This window comes from Scyliorhinus canicula, chromosome 8, assembly GCF_902713615.1.
Source record: "Scyliorhinus canicula chromosome 8, sScyCan1.1, whole genome shotgun sequence".
NCBI classification, from domain to species: Eukaryota; Metazoa; Chordata; class Chondrichthyes; order Carcharhiniformes; family Scyliorhinidae; genus Scyliorhinus; species Scyliorhinus canicula.
Genome location: NC_052153.1, coordinates 10640037 through 10661739, shown reverse-complemented (window position 1 = coordinate 10661739; position 21703 = coordinate 10640037). Strand labels below are relative to the sequence as shown.

General features: G+C 46.9%; 2 protein-coding genes across 4 annotated transcripts in view; both read right to left on the bottom strand.

Moving 5' to 3' along the window:
* LOC119970125 (uncharacterized protein KIAA1958) overlaps window positions 1-21703 on the bottom strand; it is a 99413-nt gene that overhangs the window by 38723 nt on the left and 38987 nt on the right. The gene's annotated exons all lie outside the window — the stretch shown is intronic.
* The window catches only part of snx30 (sorting nexin family member 30), a 216699-nt gene that overhangs the window by 194601 nt on the left and 395 nt on the right, over window positions 1-21703 (bottom strand). The gene's annotated exons all lie outside the window — the stretch shown is intronic.

The following is a 21703-nucleotide window of genomic DNA, read 5'->3' as shown; positions in this document are numbered from 1 at the left end:
ATCTCCACTTATTTATACCAATGATTCTGCAGCAGTCTGTGGTTGCATCTATAACACTGAGCTACAACGGCCGTTTGAGGATGCTGATCCAGTGCTTTGCATAAATGGTCATGCAAATACGACCAATATCCCAGTTCCTTTACAGTCTTCATCTGATTTGCATTGAAGCAAGGTTATTAAGCTCCTATGGGCTCCAAAGACTCTGCTTTCCACTTAAAGAGGCGATTTTGATCAGCACCTCTGGTGAGAGGAAGACAAATGATGCAGACTCCCCCAGCGTTTAAAACAGGCAATCTTGCATTCAGCCAAAAAGCAATAACCAATAGCCATGTGCATTATCTTCAATTTCAAAGTTGCCAGATATGGTGTTTTAAGTGCTCTATGTCGGACAGAAATAGCTGCTTGTGTTGGCCAGTTCACACCCTGTTACTATTTTTTGTCATATTTTTCTCGTTTCATTCTAAACCGATATTTCAGCTACAGGTATCTTTATCACGTGCTGCAGTGTGAATATAAACTGTTCTCTCTCCTTTGAAGTACATAACTTGCTGTACACTTGTATGTGCAGCATACCAGCAAGCGTATTCTGGGTTACAGACCTTTGTCAAAGGTGCGGGTTAGTGCGCAGCGGTTAGCACTGCTGCCTCACGGCGCCGAGGTCCCAGGTTCGATCCCGGCTCTGGGTCACTGTCCGTGTGGAGTTTGCACATTCTCCCCGTGTTTGCGTGGGTTTCGCTCCCACAACCCAAAGATGTGCAGGCTAGGTGGATTGGCTACGCTAAATTGCCCCTTAATTGGAAAAAATGAATTGGGTACTCTAAATTTATTTTTAAAAAAGGAAGGATACGGGTTAGTATACACGACCTGTGAAAGTACATTTGCATTGTCTGTTTTAGATGCCATTCACTCATGACTCCAAACACAAATATAAACAAGCGTATATATAGGCGGTGAACCGGCATTCTGAATCCTTCAACAACCTCTCACAGGTGAGCTTGAAGAGTAGACTTCAGGCGATAGTGAAGACTAAATGAAACTCCTTTGAAGAAACTACCCAATCTTGATCTCATCAAAATGTAGCCACGCAAGTGGCAGAATGAAGTTCTGGTGAATTTGTTGATCTGGGAGTGATAGATTTGGTAGTCACTGCTGAGTGCATGTAATCATTATCTATTATTAGGTTCTGCAGATGCCAGCATACCTCCATTATAAAGCTCCCAACCTTATTTGGTAAAATAAAAATACACTGTTTTGTGAAAAAACACTATAAATCTCTTACTCACACACAGACTTGCACTCAATTCAGAAGAAGAAAGCACAATGCAGAAAACACTTTGGATTCCCGATATTCCCATTAGTTATATTTCTGGACTAAGAAAGCATTAAAAGTAGGCGAGAGTGATTTTAAAATATTTCACCTTCAATAGACATTCATACATGTCTCCTTATACATTTTTAATGGTAGGCAAAATTTCTTAGCTTTCTAGAGGAAACAAGATCATTTCCGGGGAAATGCAAGGGAATCAGCGGCTATTATTTGACAACTAACCCCCATTTCACTGTGCTCACTGGATTAATTTGGTTTCTGCTGGGTGACATTGAATGTTCCCTCAAATCCAAAATTTAGAGAGAAGTAACGATTATACAAATAAAAGTATACTTATGAAAAGGACAGATTGTGTTTCTGACTTTGAGACGAGACGTTGGTCACGAAGCACATCATCCCCATACTCCAAGAACGCCTTGATCCATTGCAGTTCACATACCGCCACGACTGGTCCACAGCAGACGCCATCTCCCTGGCCCTACACTCAGCCTGGAGCATCTCGACAACAAGGGCTCCTACATCAGACTCCAATTCATTGACTAGAGCTCTGCCTTCAACACCATAGTCCCAGCCAAGCTCATATCAAAGCTCAAAAACCTAGGACTTGGCTGCTCACTCTGCAACTGGATCCTCAACCCATAGACCACAATCAGTAAGAATAAACAACAACACCTCCTCCACGATAGTCATCAATACCGGGGTCCCACAAGGCTGTGTACTTAGCCCCCTACTATACTCCCTATACACTCACGACTGCGTGGCGAAATTTGGTTCCAACTCCATCTACAAGTTTGCTGATGACACGACCATAGTGGGCCGGATCTCGAACAATGAGTCAGAATACAGGAGAGAGATTGAGAACCTAATGGAGTGGAGTAACGACAACAATCTCTCCCGCAATGCAAGTAAAACTAAAGAGCTGGTCATTGACTTCAGGAAGCAAAATATCATACACACCCCTGTCTGCATCAACAGGGCTGAGGTGGAGATGATCGACAGCTTCAAATTCCTAGATGTGCACATCGCCAAAAATCTGTCCACCCACGTCGACGCTACCACCAAGAAAGTGCAACAACGCCTATACTTCCCCAGGGAACTAAGGAAATTCGGCATGTCCACATTGACTCTTACCAACTTTTACAGATCCACTATAGAAAGCATCCTATCGGGCTGCATCACAGCCTGGTATGGCAACTGCTCGGCCCAGGACCGCAAGAAACTTCAGAGAGTTGTGAACACAGCCCAGTCCATCATACAAATCCGCCTCCCATACACTGACTTCATCTACACCTCCCGCTGCCGGGGGAAAGCGGGCAGCATAATCAAAGTCCCCTCCCACCCGGCTTACTCACTCTTCCAACTTCTTCCATCGGGCAGGAGATGCAAATGTCTGAGAACACGCAGGAACAGATTCAAAACAGCTTCTTCCCCACTGTTACCAGACTCCTAAACGACCCTCTTGGCTGACCTGATTAATACTACACCCCTGTATGCTTCACCCGATGTGGTGTCTAGGTATTTACATTGTGTACCTTGTGTTGCCCTATTATGTATTTTCTTTTCATGTACTAAATGATCTGTTTGAGCTGCTCGCAGAAAAATACTTTTCACTGTACCTCGGTACACGTGACAGTAAACAAATCCAATCTTGGTTTGAGAATGGTAATATTCGGAGTGTTGGCTTAATTACAGCATGTGTAGAAAATGTCCAGAGTGTAGCAGGAGTGGGGGGAAGAAGGGGAGCAAGGTGCATTGCAGAGTCGAACTACAAGGCACCCTTTGTAGAAGTCCTTGTCTGACCAAGCAAGCACAGTTGGGTTCTGTTTGTTCACTTGTTACATGTCCACATGGTATTTCAGCACTGGTACAAAGCAAATCTCTCGCCATCGCAGCAGCTTGTGGACAATATTGATCAATCTAGTTTAAAAGGAAAACACAAATGCCTTGGATAAACAAAGCATTTTGCACGATGGCATCCCATCACTCCCAGCTCGCTGTCATTTGCAAGATTGTGTACATTCAATTGGAGTGACAGCCACACAATTAACAGCAGCAAAGCACCAGTTTATAGCCAGGGACTGTCCAATCGGAATTCAAATACCAAACTCATTAGGAATGTCTGTAAAACGCAAGGGCTGTAAACTAAGAAAATGTCAAAGTACCATAGTGCAGCCTTTTACTGCGTTCAAGCATTGTAAAGTCTGCAAAGAGACGACAATTATTGTGTGCACATGCAATTTGGAAGATTATAATCTTTGAGAGGAAAAAGCCTTTAATATAACTTACAGTCTTTAGAAACAATTGCAAGCATGACCACCATGGTGTGTGTGGCATCTTTCCATATTAACAGAAACTAAATAAACTTTCCATTACCCCTATAAATCCCCTCATTAACGACCACTCCTTCACATTTATTGGGAGAGGGATAGATCTATTCCCGACCAATCTTCGTCTCCCCTTTCAAGGGTGTTAACGCCTTGCTAAGTTAAGGTTCCAAAGGTGCCAAGCAAACCTGATACATTACCTGAGTGCTTGTTAGTCGCATGGTTTTAATGGGCTATCTGCCCAGAAGGGAAGCGCAGCCAAATCTGTTCCTCTCATCAATAAGTATCCACGTCGCCCCATCATCTGGATAACAGACAGCTGTGGCTCAGCCTCTGGATCAGCAGCCTCAGGATTCAAGACTCCACTCCAGATATTTGAGCACATCGGCTGTCACTCCCAGTGCAGCACTGAGGGAGCGTGGCACTGCTCGAGCTCGAGGTGCCATTTTCTGCACGTGGCATTAAAACCGAGACCTTCATCTGACCTCACGGCTGATGGTAAAACGTACCATCGCGCTATTCCAGGTTTGGCGGAAGAGTGCTGGTCACTCCTGGTATTTTAATCAATATCACTGAAAAACAATTTACCTGGTGATGTTGACAGTGCTGTTCCCCCGTGGGGTCTTGCTGTGCACAATCTTGCTGCAGATGCAACAGTGACCGCACTTCAAATTTACTTCACTGACTACAAAGTTCTTTGAAATATGTATCATTGTGAAAGTCGCTATATAGATGCAAATCCTCTTGCCATCATCCGAGCTGAGGCCGGCTGATTTGGCAGACTGGGGATCAAAAGGGGGATTTTCCCAGGCACGCACAGTTCAGCTGATCACTGGACACACTCTAAGCCAGCACGGGAAAATCCTGGTGCCTCCTGTATGAATTGGAGATTCCCTCTCCTACCCAGAGATTACTGTTCTTTGTTCTTTCTGAGGGTTTTTGGCCAAGGGTGGTATCATGGCCGTAGGGCCTGTTCCTGTCCTGTATTGTTCTTTGTTCAGAGATTTCTTTCACCTAAGTTTTGATGAGGTTTGAGTGCAAGCTGAGAAAACATCTAATCCTATTTATGTGGACATATTTTCGATGCGTTTCGTTTTGTAATATTGAACCAGAATTTGGCGCTATAACTATACATATATATAATAGCATATAGTCATACTACTTTTGTTTACCCAATTTTTTCCTCATTCCTCCCTGCTACGCATCTAAAATGTCCCCAACATACTTGGAAAACTTACCTTCCATTGTAAACTGACTGCTTAAGAGCGTGTCAATTCTAACCATTAACATTCTCCATGTTGTAGAGAGTAAGTAGAGCTCTCATCAATGGGTAGCTTTGCAACTGGTATTTGGCAAAGTAAAGAAAAACACATGGTGTACGTTTGAATATGCAACAGGCATTCCCATTTTATAATTAAATGATAAGTTTCTTGTGCAGTCCAAAGAACTGCCAAATTATATTTGCTTTCAATGATATACAACAATGCTACAGATGCATCGGTATGATATAAAATTCCCCAGGTCGTTCACAATTTAATCTTGTATTGATGCTTCAATAATTGCATTTGTTGTAAAAATTGTAAATGTTGTAAAAATTACTGAGCTTCAATTTATTTTCCCAGATGGCAATACATTGAAGTCTGACCAAACAGCAAAAGAAAGCTGGGCACAATTACAGTATTATGGGGTTTGGGTCAGGTTGCATCGAGTTTGGTGCTAATTACCCAGCCTTGGAAGAAGTGCAAGGAACAGTCAGGAGATTGAACTGTGCCATTCAGACGTGGTGAGAAAATCCCTTCAGCCTTGCAAGGTCAGTGACCTCACAGACGTACAGAAGATATTACTTGGATTAGGACAGGTTGAGAGAGGGGCGCACTCTTTCAAGTTCAATTGCTACTGAAGAACAAAGGGATATAAATACATGGTGGTAAAAGTTAAGTTCAGGAATGGTTTTAGGAAGCATTTCTTTCTGTATTATGATTATTACCTGGACTGGTTTGCGAAGTACAGAAAAAAATCCCTGGAATCATTCAAGGTCAGTTAGATCCTGTAGTAAGGATCGATTCTCGGCCCCTCTCCCATTTCCCATCTACAAATTCCCCCGAGGTGACATCACCCAAAGACACAACATTAGTTTTCGCAAGTGTACTGACAACGCCCATCTCCATCTCTCCACCGCCACTCTCAATTCTTCCACGGTTGCTGAATAATCAGGCTGTTTATCCAACATTCGGTACTGGGTGAGATGAAATTCCTCCAATTAAATATTAGGAAGATTGAACCAATTGTACCGCTCCAAGCTCTGTTCCCTATCCACTGACTCCAACCCCCGCCCTGTAGGTCTGTTTGCAAACTCGCCGTTATATTCAATCCTGAGATGAGCTTCCGACTTCATATTCATGGCACGTCAGAAGTCGCACATTTCTACCTGTGTGGTCCCAACGCCAACCCCTGAGGCACACCACCAGTCCCCAAAACTCTACTGTCCATGTCCAAGTGTACTGAACATTTCACACAAAATGCCTAGTGTTCATTTTGACAGATCTATGGCAAATATGCAATTTGCTGTTCAGCTCATGAGATTTGTACATTTAATTGAGGAAGGGAACAATTCACAAGGCTTGCAAATCTAACAAGGTACAAATTTGAAGTGAGATTTTAGTAACTTTGTCAACCTGAGTAGGTTCTTGATTTAATGTGAAAGATCATATGCATTTTCAAATCCCCCCCCCCCCCCCCCCCCATGCTCGTGTCCCTTCCCTAACTCTAAGTTTCAGACCAAGAACCCTCCAAGGTCTTTTGGTTTCTATCTCTCTCCCCTCCTCCCTCGCATATCGCCGATTTTCACTTCTCCACCACGAACAACCATGCCTTCAGCCGAGGCCATAAGCTCTGAATTGATCCTTAAACGTCTCCACTCCCCGACAGCCTCCTTAAGACACTGCTTAAACCTGTGTCTGTTAGGTCACACCTCTCCTAATATTGCCACGTGCTGCCATCGGTAACAAATTATGTTTGATGGTGCTCCTGTAAAGTTACTTGGGAAGCTTCTCGACATTAAAGTCACTATATAAATGCAAGTTGTTGGTGTTGTTAGGATTCACAGTAATCGGAACATTCCCAGTCAATGGCTTCCACAATCTGAATGACTAATTGCAGTAGTGTGAAGGGGCAACATTACTCTCCAGAACTGCAGCTAGTCAGATCCTGTGCTCATTCACCATCTGATCTCGAGATAGCTCAATAAGCAGAGGAGTAAAAGGGTCAAAACACCAGTGAGAAATTAGCAGCATTACCAGCAACACAATAAAGAATGGTAACATGAAGAGCAAATTTCAAACTGCTTTCAAGGCATTCAACGCTGACAAACCTTCTTATGAAAGGCGAATAACATCTGGCAAGCCTTTTGCCAAAATCATTATTTAGTTCTTCGAACAATTCCAATGAGCCACTGGCCTCTATGTTGAGCTGCAGCTATAGTCTAACAGATGATTGTCAACGTATCAGCAATTGGACCCATTGGCAATTGATAATGAGCTCAACTGTAAACAAACACAGCTGGAACAGCTGGGCCTGGGGAAGCAGAGTGCCACGTTGTTGAGCTGTTCTGAGAATAAACTTGCTGAAGGTAAAAGACAAGCTTCAGACTTATTCCTTCACCATTCACTATTATTAGAAGAAACAATGATATTGAATTGAGTGTTACAGAATAAGTGACAAATAGTTATTTTAGTTCTGTGTGTGGATGCTGCTGTTACATTTCCATTTATCCCCTGCCTCGAAATGGTGTTGGCGAATCATCCCGAACTGCTACAGTTCCGGTGTTGATGGGTGGGGACTTCCCGGATGTTGACCCAATGACAAAGAAGCAGTGACACATGTCCATGTGGGAATGAATGATGTGCAACTTGGAGGTGATACTGTCAAAGTAACCTTGATGAGTTGCTGCTGTGGGTCCTGCAGATCATAATAGACTGCAATGATCATGTTAAGTTCAGTAGCAGGCGTATCTGTCAGCATACAGCTTTGCCCAAGTTGGTGTTGAGGTACCTGAGCCATAGTCATGGCTGCAGCCTTTCAGGTGAATGATTTTTTTAAAATATAAATTTTGTGTACCCAATTCAGTTTTTCCAATTAAGGGGCAATTTAGCGTGGCCAATCCACCTACCCTGCACATCTTTAGGCTATGTGGACGAAACCCACGCAAACACGGGGAGAATGAGCAAATTCCACACGGACAGTGACCCAGAGTCGGGATCGAACCTGGGACCTCGGTGCCGTGAGGCAGAGTGCTAACCGCTGCACCACCGTGCTGCCCTGAGATGAGTGATACGTATCACGCCGCATTGCTGATTGGAGCCTTGTTGATGGTGGAGAGACTTCAAGAAGTCAGGAGGTCACGCACGCCTAGGCAACCCAGTCACTGCCCAGCTCTTGGGAGATACAGTGTTGATATGACTGGTGAGTGGCCCAGGTGAACTTCTGTCAATGCTGGCTCACAGGACATTGTAAGAAGTCTTACAACATCAGGTTAAAGTCCCAACAGGTTTGTTTGGAATCACGAGCTTTCGGAGAGCTGCTCCTTCATCAGGTGAGTCACACTGAGGAAGGAGCTGCGCTCAGAAAGCTCATGATTCGAAACAAACCTGTTGGATTTTAACCTGGTGTTGTAAGACTTCTCACTGTGCCCACCCCAGTCCAACGCCGGCGTCTCCACATCACAGGACATTGATAGTGGGGGATCTCTGCAATGGCAGTACTGTTGATAGTCAAGGGAAGACGATTGAGCCTTCTCTTGTTCACGATGGTCATTGCCTGGTATTTGGCAGCCACTGCTGGATATTGTCCAAATCCTGTGTTCGGCTGACATGGACAGCTTCACAGAGGAACAGTGTGAATGCAGCTAGTGAAGGAGGAAAGATCGTTTCTGAAGGAGTTAAAAACTGGTTAGGCCAAAGGTGCTTACCTAAGGATTGTCTGCAGCAATATCCCACCAAATGGCCTCCTCCTACACTGCAGGAATTCTACGATTCTATGTCACCCAGTTAGATTGTCACCACAAGGCCCAGACTGAATTCTAGACACCGTGCTGCTTCTGAACATCACAAGTGGGAAACTGAACTGACCAATTACTGGTGATGGCGGAGACCAAGAAGAATAACCCACTCAGCACTTATTGGCCTGTGTACAATTGTGAATACGTCAACCTCCTTCCCTACATTTGTGTGCCAAGTACACCAAGGTTGAAGTGGGTACATTTCTGGAACCTTCTGCTGGTTAGTTGCCTGGATATTTACCATTGTTCAGAATGCGACAGGGAGGGTCACAAAGCTTTGCTCTAATTGTTTGATTGTGGGGCCACTGAGGTGTTTATACAGATACACAATTTATAATTTCACTAAGTTCATACCCCATTCTCGGACACCGTTCCTGGCATGCCCTTCTACACTTTGCACTGAAACAGGTTTGTGATGTGCCACACCGTGACGCTACAGATTGTGGTGGTATCCAGTTCTGTTGTCACTGATGGCCCACAGTGCTATTTCTGCTTTGGTCTGCCAGATCTATCTTTTGTCCTGTTCCTCCATCCTGTTAGTTCCCTCTTCACTTGGCACAGTCCCAGTTAGGATTACGCTGCATAGGGAAGGGACCTGGAGTTGGGGTAGTTCTCTGCATTTCAGCTGTGCCATCCATGCCCAACCATCCTTCCAAATTATCTCCTTGTGTGCTGGCAATTGCAAATGTTTCACCCACAGCCTGCTGGGATTTTGCTGGTGGGACGCATCCCAGGCTGGGCTGCCCAAGCTAAGTTCTTTTGTTCAGTGCCCGATTCAACTGGGGGCTACTGGGGAGGTGAGCTTGCTCCTTTCAAACACCCATTCTCACCGTGCAGCCCACGATGTTGTGCCGAACTTTTGTCCAAGATTAAGAACAAATTAATCTATACCCCATCATTCTACCGTAATCCATGTAACTATCCAATGGCCGCTTGAAGGCCCCTAATGGTTCCGACTCAACTACTCCCACAGGCAGTACGTCCATGCCCCCACTACTCTCTGGGTAAAGAACCTACCTCTGACATCCGCCCTATATCTTCCACCATTCACCTTAAATTTATGTCCCCTTGTAATGGTTTGTTCCACCCGGGGATAAAGTCTCTGACTGTCTACTCTATCTATTCCCCTGATCATCTTATAAACCTGTGTCAAGTCACCCCTCATCCTTCTCCGTTCTCATGAGAAAAGGCCTAGCACCCTCAACCTTTCCTCGCCAATCCTGAATGTCGCTCAGCATTCTGCATGGAAAAGAACAGCCATTGGGTTACAGCAACAACATTTAAATCTACTCTCAGTCACAAGGCAGGATTTCCCCCCGGTGCAAGAGTCACTTGCATATTGGGGCAGAGAGAGGATGGTATTAAACGTGGAGACACTTTTGTCGGCATGAACAGCAGTTCATTTTCTCTTTGTCCAATCCAAACAAATCATGAAAGGAATATTTAACCTGCATCATATGCTCCAGGAAAAGGTGTTTTCTCCAGCACTAAGTCAGGACAGGACTGAAACTGGGGCAGCACACATCAAATTCCAGTTACTGTTCATTCCCAAACCAATTAAATCTTTATTTTTTTGTGGCCACTAATGTTGGTTGGTGTGATTTTTTTCCCCCCGTACGTTATGGGGTTGTGATGTATTCCGATCTATCACAGCAGACAAATAGTCACAAACGGTCAGGGAAAAAAGTTACGAAAGAGTAAAAGAAAAAGTTATTCTTGAAATGAAACCCAAACGACTTAAATCGTAGGTGTGTCCGTTTGGCTGTATTAGTGTCTAAGACAATGGAGCAAAGTTAATCGCTTTGTTATTCCAGCACTATTTTCACATTTAATAACAAAATAAAATGTGCTGCCAGTTCAGCATTGCACCATTTCTGACTTCTGACCAATTTTGCCTCCCACAAGTAAGATTTTGGGTTTATTCAGTACCTTTGAGGCACTGGGGCTGTTCCAATATGTGTGACAGCCAACGAACTGCATTTGAACCGGAGTCACTGGTGCAAAGTAGGAAATGTTTGCGCGCAGCAAGGTCCCACAAACAGCAGTGCGATGTTGAGAAGGTGACCTATTTTCCGTGATCTTGATTGAGGGAGAAATCTCCTCCAGGACTCCAGTGGAAAAGTCCCTTACTCTTCGAGCCTTGAGCGGACACTGATTCTCACTAATATTGTGTGGTGACGACAGTTATGATCCACGGAATAACACGGCCACGTCAGGACGAGATTTCACCTGCAGAAATCTGTTCATTTCTTCCACTAGCCCAAGAGTCTCGAGTTAATTCACCGAAGGGCTCCTCCACCCACCCCCCCCCCCCCCCCCCCCCCCCCCCATCAAATTAACAAATTGTTCACTTTCAATTATTCACAGTCCAATTATTTACAAGGAAATAGAGCGTAAGCAGTTGGAGCTGCCAGCATATTCGTTTCTGCTTCACAGCACAATCTTCTGGCTACATTAAACACATTTGCAAAACACACCTAGCAGCTGATCTGCCAGCTCCCAGCTTGCTGCGTTTACCTCCCACCCCACCATCGCCAAACCACACGTTTCTGTACGACGTCACTGTATCTCTTTTTAAATTTGTATCGCGCCCGCTGGCATCCAGGGTCAAGGTGGCTGCCAGTGGGACTGCTGGAAACGGCCAGGGAATGTCTCTCACATTCACCCTGGCCATCAGCGGGCAGGAGTTGGAATTTGGGCCCGGTGCTTTTGGCTAGCTGGCTCAGGAGGGAGCTCGAGTGGCTGCGCACGAGCACAGTGTGTTGAAACATTGGCAGCCCCTGCCAACGGCAGTAAAGGATGTAAAACATTGATGGAGAAAGCCAAGGTTGTGGAGTAGAGACTGCGCAATCTCCATGATCACTTGAGGCTCAACGGTCTCTCCCTTCTCCACCACCTCTGTTTCTCCATTGAGAACACGTTAAAAATTGGTATGCCGATAGTTTGCTAAAGGTTACAAGGAGGCTGCATATTGAATATTAACACCAGTTCATAAACAAGTTTGGTCAAGTTTCTGTGCTGTATAACTGTATATGAAACCTACATTTCTTACCCAGCTGCTTTGGGGAGGCGGGTGTCACGGTGGTATTGTTGCTGGACTAGTAATCCAGCGACCCGGGGAATACCCCGGGCATTCCACCGCTGCAGATGGTTGAATTTAAATACAATTTTTAAGAAACACCTGGAATTAAAAAGTCTAATGGTGACCATGAAACCATTGTCGACTGTTGTAAAAACCCATCCGGTTCACTAGAGCCCTATAGGGAAGGAAATCTACCGTCCTTACCTGGTCTGGCCTACATGTGACTCCAGACCCACAGCAACGTGGTTGACACTTAAATTCCCTCCGAAATGGCCTTCACAAGCCGCTCTCAGGGGCAACTAGGGATGGGCAATAAATGCTGGCCCAGCCAGCGATGCCCACATCCCGTAAATGAAAAAATAAGGAACTGCTCCCAATATCCCCTTCTCTGGCTCAGCATTCATTTTCGGCAGGTTACATTCCCAAAAAGCCTTGGGATGATTTTCTATATTAAGGGTGTCATGTAAACCTAGAGGAGGTGAGGTGAGGTGCTGGCGTCCCATCTTCCAAAACAAATGAAGAAGAATCACTGCCCTACCAAAGCTGAATAGCTTTAGCAATAAAACAGAAAACAATAAAGATGGCTCACTTGCCAATCCTGTTTCTGGTTGTGTTGTTTGACAAAAGCTATTTGGCCTGGATCGTCTTGGCAGCAAGATCCCAAAGGACCATCCAAACAGGATGATTAATTAAGATCTTTTCTGATGGACAACACATTGGTATCACCTTAGTTAGATGTTTAAACCTTGAACTGAGACATTAACTTAAAACCTTATAATTCAGAGAGGACAGTGCTACAATTGCAGCTGACCAACATTTGACAATTGACATTTTTAGCAACTGTGTACAGTATTGTTTTAAATCCCTCTGCACATGAATTTTTAACTATTTTAAAATAAACACCCACAGTTGGTTTCTTAATAAAAGTATACCCTCATTTTATTTTTTAATTTAGTGTACCCAATTATTTTTTCTCCAATTAAGGGGCAATTTAGCATGGCCAATCCACCTAACCTGCACTTAAGACCATAAGACATAGGAGCAGAATCAGGCCACTCGGCCCATCGAGTCTGCTCCGCCATTCAATCATGGCTGATATTTTCTCATCCCCATTCTCCTGCCTTCTCCCCATAACCCCTGATCCCCTTATTAATCAAGAACCTATCTATCTCTGTCTTAAAGACACTCAGTGAATTTGCCTCCACAGCCTCCTGCGGCAAAGAGTTCTACAGATTCACCACCCGCTGGCTGGAGAAATTCCTCCTCATCTCTGTTTTAAAGAAACGTCCCTTTAGTCTGAGATGGTGACCTCTGGTTCTAGTTTCTCCTACAAGTGGAAGCATCCTCTCCATATCCACTCTATCCAGGCCTCGCAGTATCTTGTAAGTTTCATTAAGATCCCCTCTCATCCTTCTAAACTCCAACGAGTACAGACCCAGAGTCCTCAAACGTTCCTCATACAACAAGTTCTTCATTCCAGGGATCATTCTTGTGAACCTCCTCTGGACCCTTTCCAAGGCCAGCACATCCTTCCTTAGATACGGGGCCCAAAACTGCTCACAATACTCCAATACCCCAACACAACTTTGGGTTGTGGGGGTGAAACCCACGCAGACTTGGGGAGAATGTGCGAACTCCACATGGACAGTGACCCAGGGCCGGAACTCGAACCCGGGTCCTCAGCGCCGCAGTCCTAGTGCAAGCCACTGAGTCACATGCCGCCCTATCCCCATATTTCTTGATTACTTGATTAACACTGCTTTTGGATCTTCAAGAAATTTGTATGACACATCGCTATTTCTGAAAAATGACACAAAGTGCCATCAGAACGCGATATAGCAGCAAACAACACGAGTCAGATCCCAGTCTAACTCCACAACATTGCAGAGAGAGAGACCTCTTTGGAGATGGATGATAATTTCAGCCAGATACCAAGACAAGTTACCAAGTCTTGTTTAAAAAGTGCTCGGGGCACGATGGCACAGTGGTTAGCTCCTCACAGCGCCGAGGTCCCAGGTTCGATCCCGGCTCTGGGTTACTGTCCGTGTGGAGTTTGCACATTCTCCCCGTGTCTGTGTGGCTCTCACCCCCACAACCCAAATATGTGCAGGATAGGTGGATTGGCCATGCTAAATTGCCCCTTAATTGGAAAAATGTTAAACATTTTAAGAAAGTGGCTTTGGATCTCCAAGGATTTTTATCAAGTGTATTTTGTATCACTCAATACTACTCGAAGTAATAGAGTTCGCTGAGCATGTCCAAAACGTCCAAAATTACTGTTCAGAGCATTAATATTGTGTTATAAATGCTCTCTGTGCGAGTCAGAGAGAGGGTGCGGGACAGAGAGAGGGTGCGGGACAGAGAGAGGGAGCGGGACAGAGAGAGGGATCGGGACAGAGAGAGGGAGCGAGGCAGAGAGAGGGAGCGAGACAGAGAGAGGGTGCGAGGCAGAGAGAGGGAGCGAGGCAGAGAGAGGGAGCGAGGCAGAGAGAGGGAGCGGGGCAGAGAGAGGGAGCGGGGCAGAGAGAGGGAGCGGGGCAGAGAGAGGGAGCGGGGCAGAGAGAGGGAGCGGGACAGAGAGAGGGTGCGAGGCAGAGAGAGGGAGCGAGACAGAGAGAGGGAGCGAGACAGAGAGAGGGAGCGAGACAGAGAGAGGGAGCGAGACAGAGAGAGGGAGCGGGACAGAGAGAGGGAGCGGGACAGAGAGAGGGAGCGGGACAGAGAGAGGGAGCGGGACAGAGAGAGGGAGCGGGACAGAGAGAGGGAGCGGGACAGAGAGAGGGAGCGGGACAGAGAGAGGGAGCGGGACAGAGAGAGGGAGCGGGGCAGAGAGAGGGAGCGGGGCAGAGAGAGGGAGCGGGACAGAGAGAGGGAGCGGGACAGAGAGAGGGTGCGGGACAGAGAGAGGGTGCGGGACAGAGAGAGGGTGCGGGACAGAGAGAGGGTGCGGGACAGAGAGAGGGTGCGGGACAGAGAGAGGGTGCGGGACAGAGAGAGGGTGCGGGACAGAGAGAAGGAGCGAGGCAGAGAGAGGGAGCGAGACCGAGAGAGGGAGCGAGACAGAGAGAGGGAGCGAGGCAGAGAGAGGGAGCGAGGCAGAGAGAGGGAGCGAGGCAGAGAGAGGGAGCGGGACAGAGAGAGGGAGCGGGACAGAGAGAGGGAGCGGGACAGAGAGAGGGAGCGGGACAGAGAGAGGGAGCGGGACAGAGAGAGGGAGCGGGACAGAGAGAGGGAGCGGGACAGAGAGAGGGAGCGGGACAGAGAGAGGGAGCGGACAGAGAGAGGGAGCGGGACAGAGAGAGGGAGCGGGACAGAGAGAGGGAGCGGGACAGAGAGAGGAGCGTGACAGAGAGAGGGAGCGGGACAGAGAGAGGGAGCGGGACAGAGAGAGGGAGCGAGGCAGAGAGAGGGAGCGAGGCAGAGAGAGGGAGCGAGGCAGAGAGAGGGAATGGGACAGAGAGAGGGAGCGAGGCAGAGAGAGGGAGCAAGGCAGAGAGAGGGAGCGAGGCAGAGAGAGGGAGCGAGACAGAGGGAGCGAGACAGAGAGAGGGAAGCGAGACAGAGAGGGAGCGGGACAGAGAGGGAGCGGGACAGAGAGGGAGCGGGACAGAGAGGGAGCGGGACAGAGAGGGAGCGGGACAGAGAGAGGGAGCGGGACAGAGAGAGGGAGCGAGGCAGAGAGAGGGAGCGGGACAGAGAGAGGGAGCGAGACAGAGGGAGCGAGTCAGAGAGAGGGAGCGGGACAGAGAGAGGGTGCGGGACAGAGAGAGGGAGCGGGACAGAGAGAGGGAGCGAGGCAGAGAGAGGGAGCGAGGCAGAGAGAGGGAGCGAGGCAGAGAGAGGGAGCGAGGCAGAGAGAGGGAGCGAGGCAGAGAGAGGGAGCGAGGCAGAGAGAGGGAGCGAGGCAGAGAGAGGGAGCGAGGCAGAGAGAGGGAGCGAGGCAGAGAGAGGGAGCGAGGCAGAGAGAGGGAGCGAGGCAGAGAGAGGGAGCGAGGCAGAGAGAGGGAGCGAGGCAGAGAGAGGGAGCGAGGCAGAGAGAGGGAGCGAGGCAGAGAGAGGGAGCGAGGCAGAGAGAGGGAGCGAGGCAGAGAGAGGGAGTGAGGCAGAGAGAGGGAGCGAGGCAGAGAGAGGGAGCGAGGCAGAGAGAGGGAGCGAGGCAGAGAGAGGGAGCGAGGACAGAGAGAGGGTGCGGGACAGAGAGAGGGTGCGGGCCAGAGAGAGGGTGCGGGACAGAGAGAGGGTGCGGGACAGAGAGAGGGTGCGGGACAGAGAGAGGGTGCGGGACAGAGAGAGGGTGCGGGACAGAGAGAGGGTGCGGGACAGAGAGAGGGTGCGGGACAGAGAGAGGGTGCGGGACAGAGAGAGGGAGCGAGGCAGAGAGAGGGAGCGGGACAGAGAGAGGGAAGCGAGGTAGAGAGAGGGAAGCGAGACAGAGAGAGGGAGCGAGACAGAGAGAGGGAGCGGGACAGAGAGAGGGAGCGAGACAGAGAGAGGGAGCGAGACAGAGAGAGGGAGCGAGACAGAGAGAGGGAGCGAGACAGAGAGAGGGAGCGAGACAGAGAGAGGGAGCGGGACAGAGAGAGGGAAGCGAGACAGAGAGAGGGAGCGAGACAGAGAGAGGGAAGCGAGGGAGAGAGAGGGAGCGAGACAGAAGTGTGTGCAAGACAGAGTTAAAGTTGTAGCACAAAAATCATGTTTTGCTGTTTTCAAAGGCTGGCAGTACTGTCAGCACAACATGGTGCTCCACATTTATAGAAGCTCCATTCTGATAATGCACAGTGACAATATAGCCATTTGTTCCATACAGCCCTGACTATTGTAACCTAATACAAGCGCAATATCATTCTCCAAACCCACCCCTATCATTTCCACTACTCCTCAAACTGAACCTATTTTTGAGATAAGAAATTAGACATCCAGACTGAGCTCCTTACTGGTCAGTGGGAACCTTCAGGAATGAATTGCGAGCGTCACACAAGAAAAGTATCAGTAGAATGTTAATTCATATTGGCTTGAGTGCTATTTTGACAACAATATACACTAAAAAAACAAAATGTCACTGAACCAATAGATGGCTAATATTTATATAAGACTGCAGGAATATTTCTCCCTCCCTTTGTTCATGGAGGTATGCAAGCTCGGGTGTGATTCTATGAATGAGCCGTCAGTATTTATTAAATAAATGGGAGGAGGCAGGAGGAAAAACAATCAGATAAGAATCGTACTCCAGCCTCCTGTTTAGCGGTGGTTTGCTGGATTCAGACAAGGGACAGCAACCCTGAACGGTTCTCCTCTACCAAACGATGTTGAAGCCAAGGGTACAGCCATCAATGCTAGTTTAAGCAAAGTTTTGCTAAGTAGCAGAGTGCGGGAGGCAGGAACTTTGCACGCAGCAGAATGTCATGTTTATTCTGCCATGATTCCATGCAGCGGAGTACAAAAATAAAGTCCTAACCCGTAGAAACAACAGCATTTCTTCCACCGGTTTATAATGAGGATGGCTGCACTGTGCCAGAGAGATGCACATTTTTTATTCTTTCTCGGCACGTGAAGCTTATTTGCTTTCATCCCTCATTTCCCTCGAGATCAAGGTGGTGCTGAGCTGCCTTCTTGTACCTGCTGCAGTCCATGCTGTGTAGGTACACCCACAGTGCTGTTAGGGAGGGAGTCCCCCCCCCAGATTTTGACCCAGTGACAGTGAAGGAACGGCGATATAGCCCCAGTTCAATGGGTATCAGGGGCTTGGAAGGTGCATCCGAAGGAATCTTGGTGAGTTGTTGAGGTGGATCTTGTCGGTTATACACACTGCTGCCATTGTGGGTCAGTGGTGGGGGGGGGGGGGGGGGGTTTGAACGCTCAAGGCGGTGGACGGGGTGCCAATCAAAGCGGGCTGCTTTTTCTTTGATTGTGTCGAGCTTTGAGCGTTGTTGGAACCATACTGGCCTAGGTAAGTGGAGAGCACTCCATCACCCTCCTGACTTGTGCCTTGTCAATGGCGGACAGACTTTGGGGATCATGCAGTGAATTCCCAGCCTCTGGCTTGTGTAGACTATATGAAAATGCGCAATCTCTTCAATTACTTTTGTTCATTCATTTCAGTAATTGATTAATTAGTTCAGTGTTTCTGCCCAAGTGCTTTTGCACTCTCCTACTCATTCCACTAACATCGGTACTATTTAGTGCTGGCAGTTAATGCCACTATTAATGATCATGTATCTGGGCAGTGAAAGCCTTCACGAACATTCAAATTAATAACTAGAACATTTCAAAAATATGTCAACCTTAATGCCAACAAGGTGCTGAAAATATACACAATTTGTTTCCAACCTCAATATGGCCTCTTTTAAATAAACTGAAATTAATCATTACCAAGAGTGGCAGAAAGTGATCTCAACACATTTGCGTAGCTCCATGTTACTAAATACCTTCTCCAGCATGGCAGCAATGCCCGTGACAGCATAAGTGGGTTTGGAGGACCCATTCCGGAGGTCACAAATTCATATTCCATGGATTTTCGGGGAGGAGGGACGGAGGTCAGAGTGCAGCGGGATAGGTACAATTTCAAAGAGGTCTCCGAGGAGGATCGGGTATCCTAAAAACTTAACCCCCCCCCCTCCCCCCACAGCACAAAAGGGCCGGGCGGCTGATGGCTCAGATATTGCCCAGCGTCCGAGAGACATCAGACTCGTGAAACCTCATCGTTTTGCCAATTGCACAAGTTCAACCAAGCAACTATTTTCACTTCTGGAGCCATTTTTCCGCGTGAGCCAGCGACACATTTAGTGATCTGTTCAACTACGGCAGCTGGTGAGATAGGGTGGCTCGGCAAAGGGAAGGGCTACCCTAACAATCAAACTTGAGGGAGAGCCCGAGAAAATCAGACACCAGGCAAGAAACATCTAAGTGGCCTGAAAGTGAGATTAACATTCAAGTTTTAAAACCCATAATTTGAGGAGAAGTTTAGAACCTGGAGTAGATTCAATCCACAGATCACACAAAAAACTGACACTCTCACATTTGACGCACAAGTCAGGAAGATAAATAAAATACTCTTTCGACCTGGGTCTCCAAAATTCAAATTTTAGGATATTTCTGATCATCAGAATACCATTTTATCTTCAGCGGAACCACATGCAGTTTTACAGACAGCTTAAAGCTGGGCGTATCTATCACCAATTACAAGTTTTAGCAGCTTTAATTTTTTTTTAAAATTCAATTTACGGGGTGCGGGCCAGCATTTATTTCCCATCCCTAACTGACCTCGAGAAGGTGGTGGTGAGCTGCCTTCTTGAACTGCTGCAGTCCATGGGTTGTAGGTACACCCACCGTGCTGTTAGGTAGGGGGTTGCAGGATTTTGACCCAGCGACAGTGAAGGAATAGCCATATATTTGCAAGTCGGGGTGGTGAGTGACTTGGAGGGGAACCTCCAGGTGGTGGGGTTCCCAGGTATTTGCTGCCCTTGTCCTTCTAGATCAGGGGTGGGCAAACGTTTCCGTGCAAGGGCCACATTCAGAAATTCACAATTTTAAAGGGCCGCATAGTATTAATAGTCCCGGTTGTAACCAATTAGCGTGCGGCATATACCTCAGCGCTTCCCCCGGCGGCATCCTGCCTTTAGCCCTCTTTATCTCTACTTTTCAAAAATGGCGCTTCACCCGGTTATGATTCTGGGCGCCTCATATAGAACATAGAACAGTACAGCACAGAACAGGCCCTTCGGCCCTCGATGTTGTGCCGAGCAATGATCACCCTACTCAAGTCAACGTATCCACCCTATACCCGTAACCCAACAACCCCCCACATTAACCTTATTTTTTTTTTAAATGTTTTTTTTTTAATTTAAAAAAAAAAAAATGTTTTTTTTTCTTTTATGACTTGATCTTGGTGGGCCGCATAAAGACCTTTGGCGGGCCGCATGCGGCCCGCGGGCCGTAGTTTGCCCACCCCTGTTCTAGATAGTAGAGGTCGTGGGTTTGGAAGGTGTTGCCCGAGGAACCTTGGTGAGTTCTTGCAATGTGTTTCGGAGATGGTAAACATCTATTGGGTGCCAATCAAGCGGGGCTACTTTGTCCTGGATGATGTGGAACTTCTTGATTGTTGAGGCTGCACTCATCCAGGCAAGTGGAGAGCATTCTAGCACACGTACCTTGTAAGTGGTGGACAGGCTTGGGGGTGGGAGGGGGTTGAGCACCTTTAACAGGAAGAAGTCCCAGGGAGCATCAAGAAAAATAGGGTTAGGGTGACCAAAAGCTCATTTAAAATTGGTTTTATAGTGTATCTTTCAATGGTGGAGGGACAGGATGCTTTACAGGGGGGGGGGGGGGGGGGGGGGAGGAGAGAGGAGAAGAAGAGATCAGACGAGCAAAGTGTCATTCCTCGGGATGTTCAGCCCAGTAATCCTGAAATGTTTGTGACCTCTTCCCGATGCTGACAGCTCCAAATATAACCCCATCAGATTGCCAAATAAACAAAGTACATATCTACTGAAAATAAATTCAAACTCCCACTCCTCAAAAGGAGTGGGGACGCAGAATCTAAAGCTGCTTTAACACTGGGTGATTCACGCACAAGCTGAAGGTTCAGGTTAGAAATTGCATGCAAATTATTCCCCTAGTTTGTAGATGTTATTTTGGTTAAAAACCTTCGTAGTTTGCCCCATCTCTCTATATTTAGGTGATATTTTGCATAAAGATCAATAAGTATCCAATTTGACTAGAGTTTGGTTCTAACTATCTCACCCTCCTGCTAGATCTTGTTGCCAAACACTTTAGCTCCACACACACACACAAACCATCTATGATATTTTAGCTGCCTGATAACGTTGTGTTAAACTTATGCAGAACTATGCTTAGACCACACTTACAATTGCTATGCACAGTTCTAGTCCCCATATCACAAAAATAAGCACTGGAGTAATTACAAAAAGCGAGTTAGAAGGTTTTTAACCCAGAACCAAGGGGGTAAACCCATCAGTCAAGATAAATGGTGACCTGCTAAAGGCCTTTCAACTATGTAGAAGTTTGATGGTAGAAACAAAGGGAAGATATTTCAACTTGGTGGAGGGTGGGTGGGGGGGCATGCACTTCTGAGTAAATGCTCCCTCTCGGGCCCGCTTCCCCAGCCCTGGATGTCCTCATGTGTAGTCAACCACCCAAAGATCTGAATTCAAAGCTGGAATATCCCACAGATTATGCCAATGTTTGGCACGCCATCGACAGAAGAGGGGCACGGTGCAAAAGGCCTCTGCTCCAGAGAGAAGACATTGTTAGAAGCCAGGCCAGCCCTCATATAAATGAACAGTTTGCCAGCTACATCTGTGATCAGTTAAGCATTAGTAAAACGAGGCCGAGATACCAGGCCCCACATCTCACGCAAGATATAAAACAATTACATTTAATTGCAACCTAAAATCATCTCTTCTGTATTTTCAATGTAGTGTGTTGATTTTGAATGCGCCAAAATAGAAATGGCATCGTACGAGATTGCATTACCTGACCAAAGTGGCTTTGAATTGATAAGCCTGTTATTCAATCCCTTTCGTGTAGAGTGCAATAGGAGGCACACCACTCCTGTTGTTGTGATACAAAACAAGTATTCATGAGGAGGAAGAAACTCTTTGTTTATTAAATGGGCAGAATTGTCCTTCAACCGAAACAAACTGTCTGAGAAAGTTCCTTACAAAACAGAATTATGAAGGCGAGTTGACTAATTTGGGAACGGACTCAAGAGTTCACTGCTGTGTCTTTTATAAAATTTCATTTGTGAGACATTACGCACTCAAATGAGCAAAATACTTCCATTTTCATCCCAACCCCGCCCAATCTATACAGTTAACTTAAGATTGGTACAGCTATTTTTACCATTTTATCATTAGCTTCAAATAACTATCCTGAAGGATGTTTCAAAATCATTT